The 18,632-nt window shown below is 42.1% G+C and overlaps 1 protein-coding gene across 5 annotated transcripts in view; it reads right to left on the bottom strand.

Annotated features, from left to right (window-relative positions):
• The window catches only part of MPP7 (membrane palmitoylated protein 7), a 745,631-nt gene that overhangs the window by 144,826 nt on the left and 582,173 nt on the right, over nt 1–18,632 (bottom strand). The gene's annotated exons all lie outside the window — the stretch shown is intronic.

Below are 18,632 nucleotides of genomic sequence, written 5' to 3'. Positions count from 1 at the left end.
CCTAAAATGCATCCCCTTTGCAGCTTCTCATTACTTATTTTCTCTCTTCTTATACACTTCTTTGTCAACCTTGTTTACAGCAAAAGACACTCTTATTTGTGCCCTTCTGTGTGACCAACTACCAACTACACACTTTACTTTGCTGCGTCGTACGCCTGGAATAGACTCCCTGAGTCGGTGTGTCATACTTCCTTTGACCATATTCAAATCCAGTCTAAAAACTCAACTTTTTGAGGCTGATTTCAAATCCTAACCACATCTCTACAATAAGTACACTTCCCTTAGAATTGTTGGTCATGAATGTTTGTTTTGCCAAGACAGTTCTTGCTCAATGGAGCTAACAATCTCTTACGTGTATCTGTACAACTCTGCATGCATATCTAGTAGTGCTTTAGAAATGATAAATAGTAGAAGTAGTATAAACACATCAAGTTCACCATGAAAACATGACAAACTGCACTTCATTTGAATTATTGTTAGGGCAAAAGGTGGCACAACCGGCCTTAAACTGGGATCATCTTGGTTCAGAGATGGTGTGCTGTGTGTACAGCCACAGAATGGCTCTGAGAAATCCAGGCCCAAACTACTGATAGTTTGGTGTATGGTCCCACTTCTGAGGATCTAGACTTGTTCTCAGGAGAATTCAAAAGGCATTCTTGGATGCCAGGAAGGTATTCCATGTATTTAGAAGCTTTAGAGACCATGAGATTTGGTGAGATCCCATTTGAAGACTTGTGAGCTCTTAATCCTGTGTATATTGATGTCATGTGATAGTACTGAAGCTCTGTGTTAGAAGAAGTTGTGTATCAAGTTGTGTATCAAGTATTCATTAAGTCTGTCCATAGAATTGTTGTGGAAACGGACCTGGATAAGTGAACTAGATTTAAGGTTTGCCCCAACTGTACTTAAAATGCTGATTGAAGGTACCTTTTATTTATACCATCAGTATAAGTCAAGGAAAGTTTATGTTATCATCTTTCTTATTAATAAACCAGTATTGAGACACCATCCCCAGTGTTGTTAGTACTGCAGAAACTTATGAAGATGGACAATTTGTCATTCCTAACTTCAACATTCAGAGAGATTGTAAGGTCTACAAACACTTGGAATTTTCTCTCTTCCCTTAACTGTTGCTGCAAATTTTTGCAAGTATAATGAAATTCTTTGGGTTTTTCTTACTTGCTTCCTCAGTTCTTTCACTTCAGAATCATGTTATTAAAATGTTTTTAAAATTTTTGGTTTTCATTTCAATTGTGATCATGGCAGAAAAGTCACTGAGAGCCAGTAAGAAACCCTTTAAATTGTGCATTAAATGTATTTATTTATTTGATTCATATTCCTCCTTTTAGACATTTCAAAGCAGTTTCACTCAGGTACTATAAGATGGCAAATCCAGATTTACATGATTTATTCTCAAATGCCTGGCCTTGGCATGATCCCTCTCATTGTGGATCTTGTGGCAGGATGTCTCCCAGAGCATGAGCTTATTAAGACACGAAGTAGAAATACCAGATGAAGGAGTAGCCTAGTGGTTAGACCTTGGGCAAGTCACTTTACCCTCCGTTACCTCATCTACAAAATTAGATTGTAAGCCCTCTGGTGAAAGGGAAATATCTACAGTACCTGAATGTAATCTGTTTTGAAGTGCCAAAAAGCAGATGCCTTCTTCTTCTTCAAAAAAAAGGGAGCTTATCTCCTAAGAGACCTATATATGAACGGTCAGAATCTCAGGAGGAATAGATAAAAGGTCCCCTCGTGTCAGAATCTCAGGAGGGATAGAGAAAAGGACCCCTCATGTCAGAATCTCAGGAGGGATAGAGGAAAGGTCCCCTCATATCGTGCTGAGAGGAGAAGAGGGAGGTCAACGTGGCAGGACACCACTTTCTGATGCGGCAAGATGCTGCCAGCAGGATGCCACTGATTGCAACACCTGCACTTCCCCTTGGGACCACGGCGAGAAAGTCCCTGCCACCCCTAGAGATGACAACCTGCCTCAGCAACAGGTCCAGTTACCAAGCATAGTGCGTATTACTTCCAAATGACGGTAGCATGGGTAACCCTTGTGCATGTTCATTTTTTTTTTCCTTCTAATCTATGAGAAAGAGCATTTCCATTCTGGCACCGCAGGATGATGTCACCCATTTATGTGGCTGTTTGTCTCTCCACAAAGAAATACTAAGGGCAGAAATTTTGGCACATAAGGTATTTTGTCAAAGAAAATGGGATTTCACTGGTTAGGAAGGCAGCTAAAATGGTTGCAAAGTTGGTTAATTTGATAGAAAACCTAGATGCTCTTGACATAATTCAAGCGAAGGCAAAAATACTTTGTGTATTTGTAGCCAATTCTGTACACCCCCCCAACCCAAAAAAAAGCCAAAAGTCTTCCTGACCTCAAATGCAACATCAGCTTAGAAATACTAGATTAGCAAGTATGCCCACAATCATCTTTTCCCTCTCAAAACTTGCCAATTTACTTCTGAATTGATTTTATTTAGTCATAACTAATTCAGATGGCAAAATGTCTCATAATTTTACTATAAACTGAATAAACCTTTTCATGCATGATTCTGATAGAGCCCTTTGACATATTTGTATAGTGCAGCTAGATGCTCTCGTAATAGTCTTTTTTTTCTAATATAAATAACCACAGTTTGGATATACTTTCAGCACATGTAAGTCCCTATGTCAGCTTAGTGGCTCCTATTTGTAACTGTTTCAACATCTGGATATCTTATTTTTCCATATGGGTGACCAAAACTGAACCTTGTTGTCCAAATGTGGTCTGACAAATGCCTTAAAACGTGCTAGGATATCATCCTCATTCTTTGCTTCCATACCCCATTTAATGCATGCCATCGTGTGCTCATCTTTGGCAGCTGCTGCTACTTGGCTTTTCAAACTAATTTCCAATTTGTTTTCAACTGATGTACACAGGTCTTTTACACAGTTAGTATTAGCAATTGTTTTCTAATTCTGTGTCTATGGGAAAAAAGCTTAGTAAATCAAGCCCTAAATCTCATCTGTCATTTGTCCACCCATTTACCTAAAGTATATGAAGTCCTGCTGTAAATTTATGAGTTTGGTGTCATCTGCCAAAATGACATTGCTATTTATTTCTTCTTCTAGATCGGGGCTATCAGTGTTTTTTTTGGCTGAATGCCACACTAGGGTTGCCAGCTTCTGGTTTAGCCCCACTGCATGTATGGACTTGTAGTTCTGATTACCTAAGGGAAATTAATGGGCCATTCACAACTATAACCACATGCATACCACAGGACAAAACCCAGATTGGATCAGCCCATTTGCTCGACCTGGGGTAAGCTGGTAACCCTAGTATTCCATGGTGAACTCATGATGCTTCACTTGTTTTAGCCTCTGTGGAAGGGAAGAAAGAATGTCCTCTCAGCAAAAATTTACCACTTTTAGTTCCTGACTTGCCATGCTGCTTTCCTACCAACAATATTCCGCTACATCTTAGTCTAGAACGTTCAAGTTGCATGAACTTGATTGCAGAGCTATGTCACAGTGGAGGCAGGAACAGGGTTGTGTTGACCAGAATGTACTTGTGTGCCACATTTGAAGCATGTGTGTTTGATCAAAGTATTACTAATCAATATTCCACCTCTCAGGATCAAATAAACAATTGTGTATGCTTCTCTATATAGATAGACACCTTCATAACCTCAATCCGCTTATACTTTTTCAGTGAATACTGTCACTTATCACAGCAGTATGTATAATCCTAGGGTCTTTCTCATAGCATTCAGTTTTTCATATATCCTTTTTTTATTGCACATAAAAGCAACATAGATTTATCTTTTCATTGTATTAATCCAAGCCCAATAGCCCTTGCACCTGACTAATACACAAATCCTCTGTAGCAAAGCAGCTGTTAAAGAACGTAGTCTTCTAGAGCATGCCTAACAATTTGTATTATATAGATTTATCAAAAGCCTAGGATCTCTTTATCTTAAACTCTGCATGCCTGACATTTGGGGGAAAATGTGGAAATTTAAGAACTACAACAAATTTAGCACCAAAACTGAACTGATTTCCTGTTTTCCACAGTAATAAAACCTCAAACCCAGCATACATGTTTCCTAACCTCAAATATGTACTACAAAGAACATAGGCAAAAAAACATTTTCTAAAATCCAAGAAATATTTTGTGAGTATCCATGATGAGCATACATATCCATTCTTGAGAATAGGTTCCCTTTAACATTAAGGCAGGGGTCGGGAACCTTTTTGGCTGAGAGAGCCATACTAACTACAACCCCCCACCCTCCTGACCCCCCCCCCCAAGACCTGCCAAAAGTCCCTGGCGGTCCAGTGGGGGTCCAGGGCTCGCAGACAAATCTTTAATAAAAAAGTAAAAATCTAACAAACCCCCCCACCCTCCTGACGCCCCCCAAGACCTCCAAAATTAATTTACTACAACCCCCCACCCTCCTGACCCCCTCCCAGACCTGCCAAAAATCCCTGGTGGTCCAGCGGGGGTCCAGGAGCGGTCCGGGAGTGATCTCCTGGATTTGGGCTGTCGGCTGCCAGTAGTCAAAATGGCGCAGACGGCCCTTTGCCCTCACTATGTCACTGGGGTCGACCAATGGTGGCGGTAGCCCCTGTGACATAGTAAGGGCAAAGGGCCGTTGACGCCATTTTGACTACTGGCAGCCGACAGCCCAAGTCCAGGAGATCGCTCCCGAGCACTCCTGGACCCCTGCTGGACCACCAGGGACTTTTGGCAGGTCTTGGGGGGTCAGGAGGGTGGGGGTTGTAGTAAATTAATTTTGGAGGTCTTGGGGGGCGTCAGGAGGGTGGGGGGTTTTGTTAGATTTTTACTTTTTTATTAAAGATTTGTCTGCGAGCCAGATGCAGCCATCAAAAGAGCCACATCTGGCTCGCGAGCCATAGGTTCCTGACCCCTGCATTAAGGCATAATATTTACAGTACATCATTTACTAATTCATGCAAACTAGTGGCCAGCAAATTTGCAAGTGGTGGTGGGGGATCATCTGAAGAGACCTGCAGTAGCAGTTTCCAGGATCCTGGGCAGTGGTTTCTTCGTCCATGGTTCTCCCTCCCCTGGCTTTCTTGGCTCTTCTCTAATCCTACAGCACCATTCTTGGAAACAGGAGTGGTGCCACAGGTTTGGAGAAGAATGGTGGTGGAGCCATTTCACAAGAGTGGTAGTAGAGAGGAGGCCAGAAACTACAGTCCAGTTAGCCTCACCTCGGTGATGGGAAAATTAATGGAGACTCGGCTGAAGGAAAGGATAGTGAACAATCTACAATCTGCTGGGTTGCTGGACCCAAGGCAGCATGGATTCACCAGGGGAAGGTCCTGTCAGATAAATCTGATTGATTTTTTTGATTGGGTGACTAGAGAATTGGATTGAGGAAGAGCACTCAATGTGATCTACTTGGATTTCAGCAAAGCTTTTGATACGGTCCCACACAGGAGGCTTGTGAATAAAATAAGAAGCTTGGGAGTGAGTGCCAAGGTGGTAGTATGGATTACAAACTGGTTGACTGATTGGAGACAGAGGGTAATGGTGAATGTAACCTAATCTGAAGAGAAAACTGTGTAAGTAGAGTGCCACAGGGTTCGGTTTTGGGTCCGGTTCTGTTCAATATCTTTGTGAGTGATATTGCTGAAGGGATAGAAGGTAAAATTTGTCTATTTGCAGATGATACTAAGATCTGCAATAGAGTGGACATGCCTGAAGGAGTAGAGAAAATGAAAAGGGATTTAAGAAAGCTGGAAGAGTGGTCAAAGATTTGGCAACTGGGATTCAATGCCAAGAAGTGCAGAGCCATGCATCTGGGGTGCAGTAATCCAAAAGAGCTGTATGTGATGGGGAGTGAAAAATTGATATGCATGGACCAAGAGAAGGATCTTGGAGTAATAGTGTCTGGAGATCTGAAAATGGTGAAGCAATGTGACAAGGCGATAGCTAAAACCATAAGAATGTTGGGCTGCATAGAAATTGAATAACCAGTAAGAAAAAGGAGGTGATATTGCCCTTGAAAAGGTCCTTGGAAAGGCCTTACCTGGAGTACTATGTTCAATTCTGGAATCCATATCTCAATAGGGATAAGGAAAGGAGAGAGACGGTCCAGAGAAAAGCGATGAAAATGGTGTGGGGTCTAAATAAGAAGACCTATGAGGAGAGGTTGAAGGATCTGAATATGTTTACCCTGAAAAGAAGAGGTGCAAGGGAGATATGATACAGACCTTCAGATACCTGAAAGGTTTTAGTGATGCACATTCAACAAACCATTTCCATTGGAAAGAAATCAGTAGAACTAGGGGTCACAAAATGAAACTCCAGTGAGGATGACTCAGAACCAACATCAGGAAATATTTCTTCATGGAGAGGGTAGTAGTTGCATGGAATGCCCTTCCAGAGATGGCGGTGAAGACCAAAACTGTGAAAGAATTGAAAAGGGCAATGGATAAACAATGTGAATACCTAAAGGATAGAGGATGGAAATGAAGAAAAGAATGCATGGGGTAATTTGCTGGTGCAGCGGTTACTATCCTTAATCAATAAGCCTTCATACTCTTGATGCAACTCCATCATGGCTCTCTCTTTCAATGTCAGGGGAAAAAGGGTAATTGTATTTGAACAGGAACCAATGAGGGCCCCGACCTTTACAGTCTGGAGAAACAAATAAGTATTGGGATAACTTGCTGATGCAGCAGTTACAACCCTTAACCATAAAAACTTGATACTTTGATGCAACTCCAACATTGCTCTCTGCTTCAACTGCAAGGCATAATGGGGAACTGGATTTAAACAGCAACCAACGAAGGCCCTGACTTTTATGGTTTAGGAAACTGATAAGTATGGGGGTAACCTACACTACGCAGCAGATACTACCATAAGCTTGCTGGGCAGACTGGATCACATAATTCTTTTCTGCCATCATTTCTTTGTTTCTATGTCATTTGATGGTGTCAGACCATACCTACTTAAGAACTGGGTCTGCGGTGTTCAAGTGGAGGTGAATCATCTGAGGAGACCTGTGGTAGCTGTTTCCTGCTTTGGGCCTTGGTTTCTTCATCTGTGGTTGTCCCTCCCCCCCTTTGTGACCTCCTAACTGCTGGGTGGGGATTTACATTTTTCAGTATGTCCTGACTTAGATAATTCTAGAAGCCTTATTTCTCAAAAAAGATCATAGACAAAAATTGGAGGATATGATGAAAACCCTTGGTTTGGTCGATGTTTGGAAGGCTTTAAACCCTATTAATAAAGATTATATTTTTTATTCCATCCCACATTCTACTTATTCTTGGATGGATATGATCTTGGTAGGTCTGTCCTTAAGGGGGCAGGTGCACAATGCTCTTATTGAAAGCTGTGTGTGAACAGATCATAACCTGGTCTAGGTAGAAATGAAAGGTTTCTCTCAGTACCCTTTGAAAAAAATTTGGAGGCTTAATGATGTCCTGGGATTATTTGGAACTGAATGATACAGGTGAGGTAAATCCATTTTTAGTTTGGGTCTGCTTGAAAGTTATTTTGAGGGTAAACCGATTAGTTGGGCCTCGCATAATAAGGAAGCGAAACAGAGGGAAGCAGACAATATAAGGAAATCCGTTGAAAATTTGGAGAGCTACATAAGTGAACTGGTTCCATTAGAATTTTGCCACAGCTACAGCAACTGATTATATTAGCTATCAACTGCAACAGGCAAAAGAAATACACTTTGAGCAAGGGAAGAAGGCCTCAGAACTGTTGGCTCATAAGTTGAGGAAACGGATTATTCAAAACCAGATGGCTGAATTCAAAGACCGAGAAGGCCAGATGATATATGAACTTCAATGGATCCTTGGGAGATTTTCAGGAGTTTTATAAAGACCTATATTCAGTGGATGGAAATATTAAATAAGAAGATTAATGGGGTCATTTATCATTTCGCGTTTAACTCATGTGTTAAATATCGCAATGCATGACAGGATGCAAATGTCACATTTGCTATGCAAGTGGGAGGAGTTTAGGCAGAGTTAAAGATAATGAGCAGCTCCTAACATCAAATGTGATAGATCAACACTCAACGCGGGTTTTGACGCCAGAAATAACTACACCTTTTGTCTGTGCATTGTGCCCGCAGTAGCTGTGTGTTACTGGGAAAAGGTTTTATTGCACATGCTGTTCGGGCAGGAAGAAGAGAGAGAGACTCTGCAGAGAACAGTATGTCACTTTTGCTGATGCCAACACCGACTGGAAGCAAGGACGGGTGGCCAGATCTTTTTCGGCGACTGGCACCAGACTGGTGGAGACCATTGTGGAAGCCGGTGCTTCCTCGTACATCAACGGGGACTGACTCCGATGCTTCTTAGCCTTCTCTTGATGCTTGATCCAGTCTTTCCCTGGTGTCAAGGCCGAAGACGATGAACCCGGTAACTTTGGCCAGGAGGAGATCAATTACAGTCAGTCTCTGGCGCTCCTATCCACTGACAGCACTGATGGTCCCGCCAATGTCAATTGCGTGGTGTCCATCAGTGCGGTTCCAAGGTCCATTGATGCCGATGCTGTTGATGCTGATGGCTCAGAATTCCTCAACCTGATGAGCTGATTCATCTTGTCAAGTCAACGGTGGCATCTCTTCAGTGTCATTTGGGCACACAAGCGACAACCCAGGATGTCATATGATGCCCCCAGGCAGAGGATGCATATCTCATGAGGATCCATAATGGACATAGTCCTCAGGCACTGGGGCCATCGACGAAAACCAGATAAGGCCATGATGGAACAAAAGAAAAAAGGGGCCGCAGACACGAAACGAAGGAGGCAGTCGTTGATGGCTGTCAGGCACCAGGGCACTGCTGCCGTGGCAGAATCGACTGCGAAAGAAAACTTACCTGAAACACTGAAAACCCTGAATAATATATGATGGAAAGGCACCCAGAGGGACCTGGTGATGGTATGATATTGAAAACTGCAAAAAACCTGCGATATAACAGAAGTTTTCCACTAAGCCAGAAACAGGCAAAGTGAGTTCAATCAGACTGCGAGGCTTACAGCTCCGCAGAGGGACCCCACATGGACACGTGGTATAGGGCATGCTGGGCATGCTCAGTGTGCCTAGTCAGAGTTCTAGAAACTTTGACATAAGTTTTCTGTATCAGGGCTCCATCTGATGATGTGAACCATGTGCGAAGACTACCATCCTGCTTGCTCTCGGAGAAAGCATACGTTTAAAAATAATAGGTATAGAGTGTTAAATCCCTCTACATATCTTCACACATAGATATTTATTCTTGGAATTTATTTGCCAGCAACCCATTGTAATATTAAATCACTGCTACACAATTGTAACATTGAAAATCAGCAGAAATATTACTTTTCCAGTCATTACTGCCCACAGTATTATACTCATAAAGCCAAAAGCTCAAGATACCATGGTCAAAACAATAAGATGTAAATTATTGGTCTTAGGTTTTAGTGGTCAATACATGTATGCACGACTGAATATCAAAGCTTTACTGTCACTACCTTTTAACATTGTCTTGTGAAAAGACTATAATATGCTTTGCCACTTTGGTTTTTTTTTAAAGAAACATAGCCAAATGTGGTTGTTTAATATTGATTTTGGCACAATAAATGAAAGCATATGAAAATTCTAAGACAGTACAATAGAAAACATGTAATATAACTGTAGAGCACAAATCATGAACTAGAATTTAAATAAAAACAAGTTTAAAAGAATTCTCCACTGGAGAATGCTGAGACTGCTGTTGTAAAACAAAAACTCTGTTCTACAATGTAAAACAGACTGAAAGAAACATCCACAATTGTAACAGTGTAAGAGAGAAAAAATGTAGCTCTGTTTCTTTAATATAAATAAAGTTTGCTACAGCTTCAGTTTTGCGTTTGATTTCTGAAGCTATTAATAATTAAAAGTAAAAAAACAACAGAGTAGAGTAACAGACAGCTTATATGGGGATAAAAGGAAGGCTATCCTTTGAGAGAGATATATAAATACTAAAAATATGCAACTTATCATATATGAATTAAACTGCACTGTATACAATCAAATTGCTGTTACAGCTGACTTATTTAAAAAGACATAATATTCCAAGCACTATAGCAAGGACATTAACTAACATAGCTAAAATAACATTTTGCGTTCAAATGTCCGTTTTAAAAAAAAATTGAACTGTCAATCTTTTTAGACATCATTATTGTATATGTAACACCCTGGGCGGGACGGAACCCTTAGTCTGGGACCCAGGACTCACAGAAAGAGAGATGGACTCTATCTGCACCCACTTTCTAGGACAGCTTTTCAGTTTCAAGGTTAAGGGCTCCCTGTGTGGGGAAGTATAGCTTCAAGGCCCTTTTGCATTCACCAAAGTACACGGCCCTCTCTCCCAGCTTCTGTACACAGCATTGATAATCTATACAGTATTTGGCATAAAAAATCACATATGTTTCCAATTTCTTTACTGATAATTGTTTATATTGACTGAAGAGTATTTAGATCAGGATTTAAATAAAGTCAATGAACAATAAGGCAATAGAAAGATTAATAAATTTGTGACCTCACTCTTCCAAATAAAGTCTCCAACCTTCTTAGAATCCAATTCTTAAAACTAGATCTCCTTTATGCAGATTGAAGATAGTTCAATCCTTCTTCCAACTTGCAATTTTATCATTGTAGAATGGTTAGAATTTAGCTCCAGTTCCTTATTAGAATGCAGTAAATTCCAATTTCATACCTTTCTTTAAGTCTTCTTAACTCTTTCTGAATGTATCAAGTGCAACACATTTGAGTCATCAGCAACATAGTTCTCAAACAATACCTTCAGATCCTTCCCTCTGGCAATGGATAGGAATCCATTTCTCTTCTGATGAAACCTTCGCTGCTCAGGCTCTTCCTAGGTGAAAGACACTTCCTCCCCAATAGATTAGAAATTGATTCCCTGATACTGAGGGCATTCAGTTACAGGTGGAACAAAAATAGACGTTGACTCAAAAAAGGGGAAAAAACAAACAAGAGGCAGGAAGGGTGGAAAAACTTTCTTGCCTCCAAAATGAGGAGATAGTTACTAAAGAAAGACAACTCAAGGCTGAAACTCCTATGCATTGGGTCACTGACAGGTCTATCCCTGGAGGAGTGATAGAACACCGTAGAATTTTCCCTACCCCTTGAACTATTCTTATCCAGGGACACCCTAATCCTGTGTGAAGCAGTACCAAGGCTCTCACAGGGAAGTCTCCAAAATGGATCAAAAAGAGTAAACATGGCAGAATTAAGTCAGTCAAACAGGCTGATTTCAAAGGGCAAAAGAGCAAAAAAAGCAAAACAGCTAAAAACCTTTTCTATTAAGTTAATAAAATTAACAGGAGACAGAGTTCCTGCCTTCAGGAAATCTAACTAAAAATCCCACATTCTTAAGATCATGCCTGGTGGTTAAAAAAGCAACATCATCTCAGTTTCCCACAACGGGGAGCAAAATTCAACCTCTCTTCATTAAGTCTCTTTATACTCCCCAGCTAGTTAGCACCACTGTTCTGGTAAGGAAACCAAGGTAACATGAGGTGACAAAACATTTTTCAGATACATCAGAGAAAGGAGGAAAGTCCAAAATGGTATAGTAAAATTGAAAGGTGGAAAAGATCAATGTGTGGAGAGAGATGAAGAAATGGCAGAAATATTAAACAAATACTTCAGTTCTGTGTTCACTAAAGAGGACCCTGGAGAAGGACCGTCGCTAGTTAACAAGAAACCGGAGGGGAGTGGAGTAGATGTAACTCCATTTACAGAAGAGAATGTATGGGAAGAGCTGGGGAAACTGAAAGTGGAAAAAGCCATGGGGCTGGATGAGGTTCATCCCAGGATACTGAAACAGCTCAGAGATGTGCTGGCGGCTCTGCTGAGTGACCTGTTCAATAGATCCCTGGAAATGGGAGTGGTGCCGAGAGATTGGAGAAGAGCAGTGGTGGTCCCGCTTCACAAGAGTGGGAGCAGAGAGGAGGCTGGTAACTACAGACCGGTTAGCCTCACCTCGGTGGTGGGAAAAGTAATGTAGTCACTGCTGAAAGAAAGAATAGAGAACTATCTACAGTCGGGAGAATTGCTGGAACAGAGGCAGCATGGATTCACCAGGGGAAGATCCTGTCAGACAAATCTGATCGACTTTTTTGACTGGGTGACTAGAGAATTGGATAGAGGAAGAGCGCTCGATGTCAACTACTTGGATTTCATCAAAGCTTTTGATACGGTCCTGCACAGGAGGCTGGTGAGTAAAATGAGAAGCTTAGGAGTGAGTGCCTAGGTGGTGGCCTGGATTGCAAATTGGTTGATGGACAGAAGACAATGTGTGATGGTAAATGGAACTTACTCTGAAGAGAGAGCAGTGTTAAGCGGAGTGCCGCAAGGATCGGTGTTGGGACTGGTCCTGTTCAATATCTATGTGAGCGACATAGCAGAAGAGATAGAAGATAAGGTTTGTCTTTATGCGGATGACACTAAGATCTGCAACAGAGTGGACACGCCGGAAGGAGTGGAGAGAATGAGACGGGATTTAAAGAAGCTGGAAGAATGGTCAAATATATGGCAGCTGAGATTCAATGCCAAGAAGTGCAGAGTCATGCATATGGGGTGGGGAAATCCAAAAGAACAGTATTCAATAGGGTGTGAAGGGCTGGTGTGCACGGAGCAGGAGAGAGACCTTGGAGTGATAGTGTCAAATGATCTGAAGTCGGGGAAACAATGTGACAAGGCGATAGCTAAAGCCAGAAGAATGCTGGGCTTCATAGAGAGAAGAACATCAAGTAAAAAAAGGGAAGTGATTATCCCCTTGTACAGGGCCTTGGTGAGGCCTCACCTGGAGTACTGTGCTCAGTTCTGGAGACTGTATCTCCGAAGAGACAGAGATAGGATGGAGGCGGTCCAGAGAAGGGGGACCAAAAAGGTGGAAGGTCTTCATTGAATGACTTATGATGAGGAAAGGAGGAGCAGAAGTGATATGATACAGACTTTCAGATACTTGAAAGGTTTTAATGATCCAAAGACAACGACAAACCTTTTCGGTTGGAAAAAAATCAGCAGAACCAGGGGTCATGATTTGAAGCTCCAAGGAGGAAGACTCAGAACCAATGTCAGGAAGTATTTCTTCACGGAGAGGGTGGTGGATGCCTGAACGCCCTTCCAGAGGAAGTGGTGAAGACTAAAATTGTGAAGGAATTCAAAGGGGCATGGGATAAACACTGTGGATCCATAAAGTCTAGAGGATGTGAAGGAATAGAGGGAGGCTTGCGAGAAAGACTGCTATTACCTGGAGATAATACCCTTATTCAATAGACATACACAAGGTAAATGCGACTCCGACAGTGCTCTATGCTTCAACGGCAAGAGGAAATGTGAAAAAAAGGATTTGCATTCACAAAAAATGCGGGGAGTAGCTTGCTTGTTACGGTGGTTACTACCCCAAACCAAACAAGCCTGATGCTTCACTTTCAATGCTCTCTGCTTCAAAGGCAGGAGGAATGAAGTAAACATGATTTTCAATGCATATCCAGTGTTGTACTCTGCTTCAACGGCAAGGGGAATGAAGAAAAGATGATTTTTATATTTCAACACCCAACAAGGACTGAATTCCACAGTCTGGGTAAACAAATAAGCATGGGTGTAGCTTGCTTGCTACGGCGGTTACTACCCAAATCAATTAAGCCTGATACTTCACTTTCAATACATATCCAGAGAAGCTCTCTGCTTCAATGGCAGGGGGAAATGAAGAAAAGTGGATTTATATTCATAAAACAACCAACAAGGACTGAATTGCACAGGCTGGGTAAACAAATAAGCATGGGAGTAGCTTGCTTATTGCAGCAGTTACTACCCCTAACCAATTAAGCTAGATACTTCACTTAGAAGCAGTCAAGCACTGCTCTCTACATTAATCGCGGTGGTGGAAGGGAAATAGAACCAAAAGATTACATTAATGGCGGGGGTGGAAGGGAAATAGAACCAAAAGGTTACATTAATAGCGAGGGTGGAAGGGAAATCTATACCTTTCTTTTCCCTTACTTATCCCCCTTTTCCCACCCTTCCTACCTTCTACCCCTTACCCTCTCCCCCCCCTCGCCCTACCCCCCCGGCCTACCCTTCTTACAAACCTACACTCCTCGTTTCCCTTTAACATTATTTATTTTGTTGTATTTTGCTTTTGGTTTTTCTGTTTGTTGCTTCTCGTTTTAGTAACATCCTATTGTTTCAATGTCATACTGTTATATTGTTATATTGTTATACTGTATTTCCCAATTGAGTTCTATGTAAACCGGCATGATGTGTTTCACGAATGTCGGTAAATAAAAGTTAATAAATAAATAAATAAATAAATAAATAAAATAGAACCAAAAGGTTACTAAAGACTAAGGGGCGGATTTTAAGAGCCCTGCGTGCCGGTGCGCCTATTTTACATAGGCCTACCGGCGCGCGCAGAGCCCCGGGACTCGCGTAAGTCCCGGGGTTTTCAGACGAGGGTGTGTCGGGGGGCGGGCCCGATCCGCGTGGCGTTTTCGGGGCGTGTCGGGAGCGGGCCCGGGGGCGTGGCCACGCCCTCCGGTCCCGCCCCCAGGTCGCGTCCCGGCGTGCTAGCGGCCCGCTGGCGCGCGGGGATTTACGTCTCCCTCTGGGAGGTGTAAATCCCCCGACAAAGGTAAGGGGGGGGGTTTAGACAGGGCTGGGCGGGTGGGTTAGGTAGAGGAAGGGAGGGGAAGGTGAGGGGAGGGCGTTAGAGAATTCCCTCCGAGGCCGCTCCGATTTCGAAGCGGCCTCGGAGGGAACGGAGGTAGGCTGCGCGGCTCGGCGCGCGCCGGCTATACAGAATCGGTAGCCTTGCGCGCGCCGATCCAGGATTTGCGCGGCTATGCGCGTATCTACTAAAATCCAGCGTACTTTTGTTTGCGCCTGATGCGCCAACAAAAGTATGCCAAATCGCGCTTTCTGAAAATCTACCCCTAAGAGTATAAGTATGAGAGTGCAAAAAAAACTGTGGAAGCTTGCTGGGCAGACTGGATGGGCCATTTGGTCTTCTTCTGCAGTCATTTCTATGTTTCTATAGATGGATATTTCCATACAGATGGATAATTCCCAACATTTCTAAATTAATTTCTAAACTGATTGAAAAATATGGGCATATAGAAAATAGCCCCATAGGGAATGGGAGGCTATCAATTATAGCTGGTTTTCTGCATTGTGTTTCAAATTCCTGCTTCCTCTGGCATGGATAACGCAGTGCCAAAGCACAAGAGGAATCAGAGGTTCAAAGGAGAAAGTCAAGGCTGGTATGTATGACAGCCACTCAAAGTCCTATTAAGGTTATTTAGTTTCTGAAAACCAACTTTTACAGGTTATTTTCTACTACTGGACAGTGCTCAGCTGTCCAACACAAATTTCTAAAAAGGCTGCCATTTTCGAAGAGAAAAACCTATTTAAGAGAAGGTGGAAACATTGTCATCTGATGCTGAAACTGGTCTTTAACAGAAAGTCACAGGGATCAGTATCATTTCCATTTTTATTTAAATGCATCTGAAGAAAGGTCTGTTTGAGGATCAAAATGTTGCCTTCCAGCAATTAAAATTATTAATTTTCACTGATATTAAGTTGCTGCTGAGCAGCTTAAGATCTAAAAAAATGATATTTATCAGAGCACCAGGCTCTGTGAACTATTGACAAACAAGTTTGCATTTGCTGATATTCCCTACTTTTAATTTAAAAATGCTGAGTACTAAGGCTTCTATTTCTTTTAAAAGCAGCATACACAAGATGGCAACTATTAGTACCACAAGTACTTATGACACCATAGGACAGACATTACTACTGAGCAAATTACTATTACAGTGCCTGCATTATTTTATTTTTAAGAGAAGAAATTCAAATATTATAAGCCACTGTTAGGCAAGTTTGTTCTTCACATTTAAAATCGTGCTTAAAGCAGGCTTTAGTGGTTCTGCAATGTCAACTTGAATGTCTCTCAGAAAAATTGTATCTTACCAAAATTGCGTGCTTAATTTCTATAATAACTGTCTAACAAACTTCCAATGTAGTATCAATGTCTTCTGAGGTAATTTTTCCATTTATTAGATTATATTGTGCCATACCTAGCATAAGACAGAATTCATCATTCGTGCGAAATGATAAAGCCCTCGCTAAAGGGGGTGGGGGGTGAAGCAGGGGACGGGCAGGCGATAGCCTGCAGACGATCACACCTCAGCGCTGCGATTTCGCCTGCCCTGGTGCGGCCGGCTGCAGGCTATCGCGGGCATAGCGCCACCGTAAAAGGTGGTGCTATTCCCCATGCTACTGCCAGCGATAATGTTCGAAACATTATCGCCGGCAGCGGTGCCGTCGCCAACTCCTCCCTAACTCCGCCCAGACTCCTCCCCTCCCCCTAATTTTAATGTTACCGCCGCAAAAAGGCCCTTTCCGTATGCGATAAGTCCTTAGAAATTAACCCCCTTAAATTGAAAAAAATAATGTAAAAATGAAATTATTAAATTGCATTTATTTATAATGGGGCACTTTTAATAAAATATCAATAATATGTTGTTGTACTCGGCCAAAAAAAATGTATATAACTATCACATTTTTACAAATTAGAGAGGTCCACATTCAAAAGCATTTAATCGGATAACTCAAAAGTCACTGGGCTAAATGAAGATTTGGGCACTTACAAGAATAAATTTTATCCAAATTATTTATTTATTTATCTATCTATCAGAGTTTCTATACCATCGATTAAGACAAGCCATCACAACGGTTTACAAATTATAAAATACATAGGATAAAACATACAAAGTTAATAAACAGTTGAAACCTAAACTAATAACAATAATAAGAGGAAAAGTACAATAAATATTTTAAAAAGATAAAAGAAATAAAACAAGAATGGGTTAAATGAAATATCGACAGTTAAGATTTAGGTGCTCTCTCATTTTTGCAGCTGTATATGCCTTTTCAAACAGCCAAGTTTTTGGTACCTGTTAGAACTTCTTAAAATCAGCTTGTAATCTCAAGTTCGACGGTAGTGCATTCCATAATTTAGACCCTGCAAGCGAAACAGCTCTTTCTCTCACTTGACTAAGATGTGCGGAGTATACAGTGGGTATTGAAAGTAGGCCTTTGTTGGCGGACCTTTAAGTTTCTTTGGGGCACATGAAGCCTAATTGCAGCGTTAAGCCAGTCCCACTTGCTCTCCATATATTAGTTTGTGTAGAGTGCAAAGTGTTTTGAATTGGAGGCGGGATTCAATGAGTAGCCAATGCAGAGCTACCAGAATAGAAGTGATATGATCCCTTTTTCCACTGCCTGTTAAGATTCTTGCTGCGGCATTCTGCAAGACCCGAATCGGTCGAATAGTAGAGGCCGGAATTCAGCCGGATAAGTTAGAGGCATTCTGAGGGCATAACTGGTAGGAGTTCAATTAGCTGGATAATTTATCCAGCTAACTGATATTCAGAGTTAGCCAGATAACCTATACAACTAACTATGGTCAGCACATAGACCTATCCTAAAGCTGGCCAGATAAACTTATCTGGCTAACTTTAAGATAGACAGATATATTCAGTAGTGTGGCTGAGTTGCTGAATATATGGGTTAATTTAGCCAGATAAGTTTACCTGCTAACTAGCTGAGACACAAAGCGGCTAAATATGGACCTCAGAATTACTTTTTTTGGAAGGGGAGGCTAGAAATAGGAAAAGTGCTTCCTCCGACTCATTGTGCTTCCAAGCTATGTGGAACCTGTTCCAGCTCTACCCACAGCCATATATGTCAGGGCCCACATCCCATAGTAGAGGGCATCCACCATTTATCATCACACTTTTGCCATCTATTCCAGTAATCACCGCAGTTCCATAGCTGAGGGGCACAGACCACACCTCACTCCAGAATTACATTTCCATAGCATTTGAAGTAAAAATGTAGTGCTTTAACGCCCAAATTTTCAAACGCTGGCGCGTGTAAAATCTGGAAGATACATGCTTGGGCGGGCCTTGCGCACGCCGAGCACATTTTAAAAGACAGCCTGGCCATGCATGTATCTCCCGATACACACTGAAGTGCTGGGCTTGATGAAAGGGGTGGGCCAGGGGGCGGAGTCTGGACAGTGCACAGGCTGACAGGAGAAGCACGTGCTGGCAGCCGGCTGGCACATGAAACTTACACCTGCTCAGAGGAGCAGGTAAGTTTTAAAACAAAAAAATTCTAGGATAGATAGGGTTAGTTTAGGGGTCGGGGAGGAGAGGGGAGGAGGGAGGAAGGGTAGGAAGGGGTATAAGAATGTTCCCTCCCAGTCCGCTCCTTAATTGGAGTGGACTGGGAGGGAACTGGGAAAGGCTCGTGTCGCCATGCGTTGTTTTTTAAAATCCCTCCCCTTGCGCGTGCGAGAGGCCACCCGCCCGCACATGTGTGCGTGGATATTAAAATCCAGCGCGCATGTGCACGCGGGAATTGTACTTTAAAACATGTGCGCAGTGACGCGCGCATGTTATAGAATCGCCGCATCTATGTGCGCGCGCCGGGAATCGCACGCACATTGAATCACGTGTAGACATTTGAAAATGGACCTCTTACAGTTTCAGGACTTAAAACTGTATATTACATATCTAAGTT

This window comes from Rhinatrema bivittatum, chromosome 2, assembly GCF_901001135.1.
Source record: "Rhinatrema bivittatum chromosome 2, aRhiBiv1.1, whole genome shotgun sequence".
In the NCBI taxonomy this organism is placed as follows: Eukaryota; Metazoa; Chordata; class Amphibia; order Gymnophiona; family Rhinatrematidae; genus Rhinatrema; species Rhinatrema bivittatum.
Note: the sequence above shows the minus strand (reverse complement) of the source record. Positions and strands in the feature narration are given on the sequence as shown.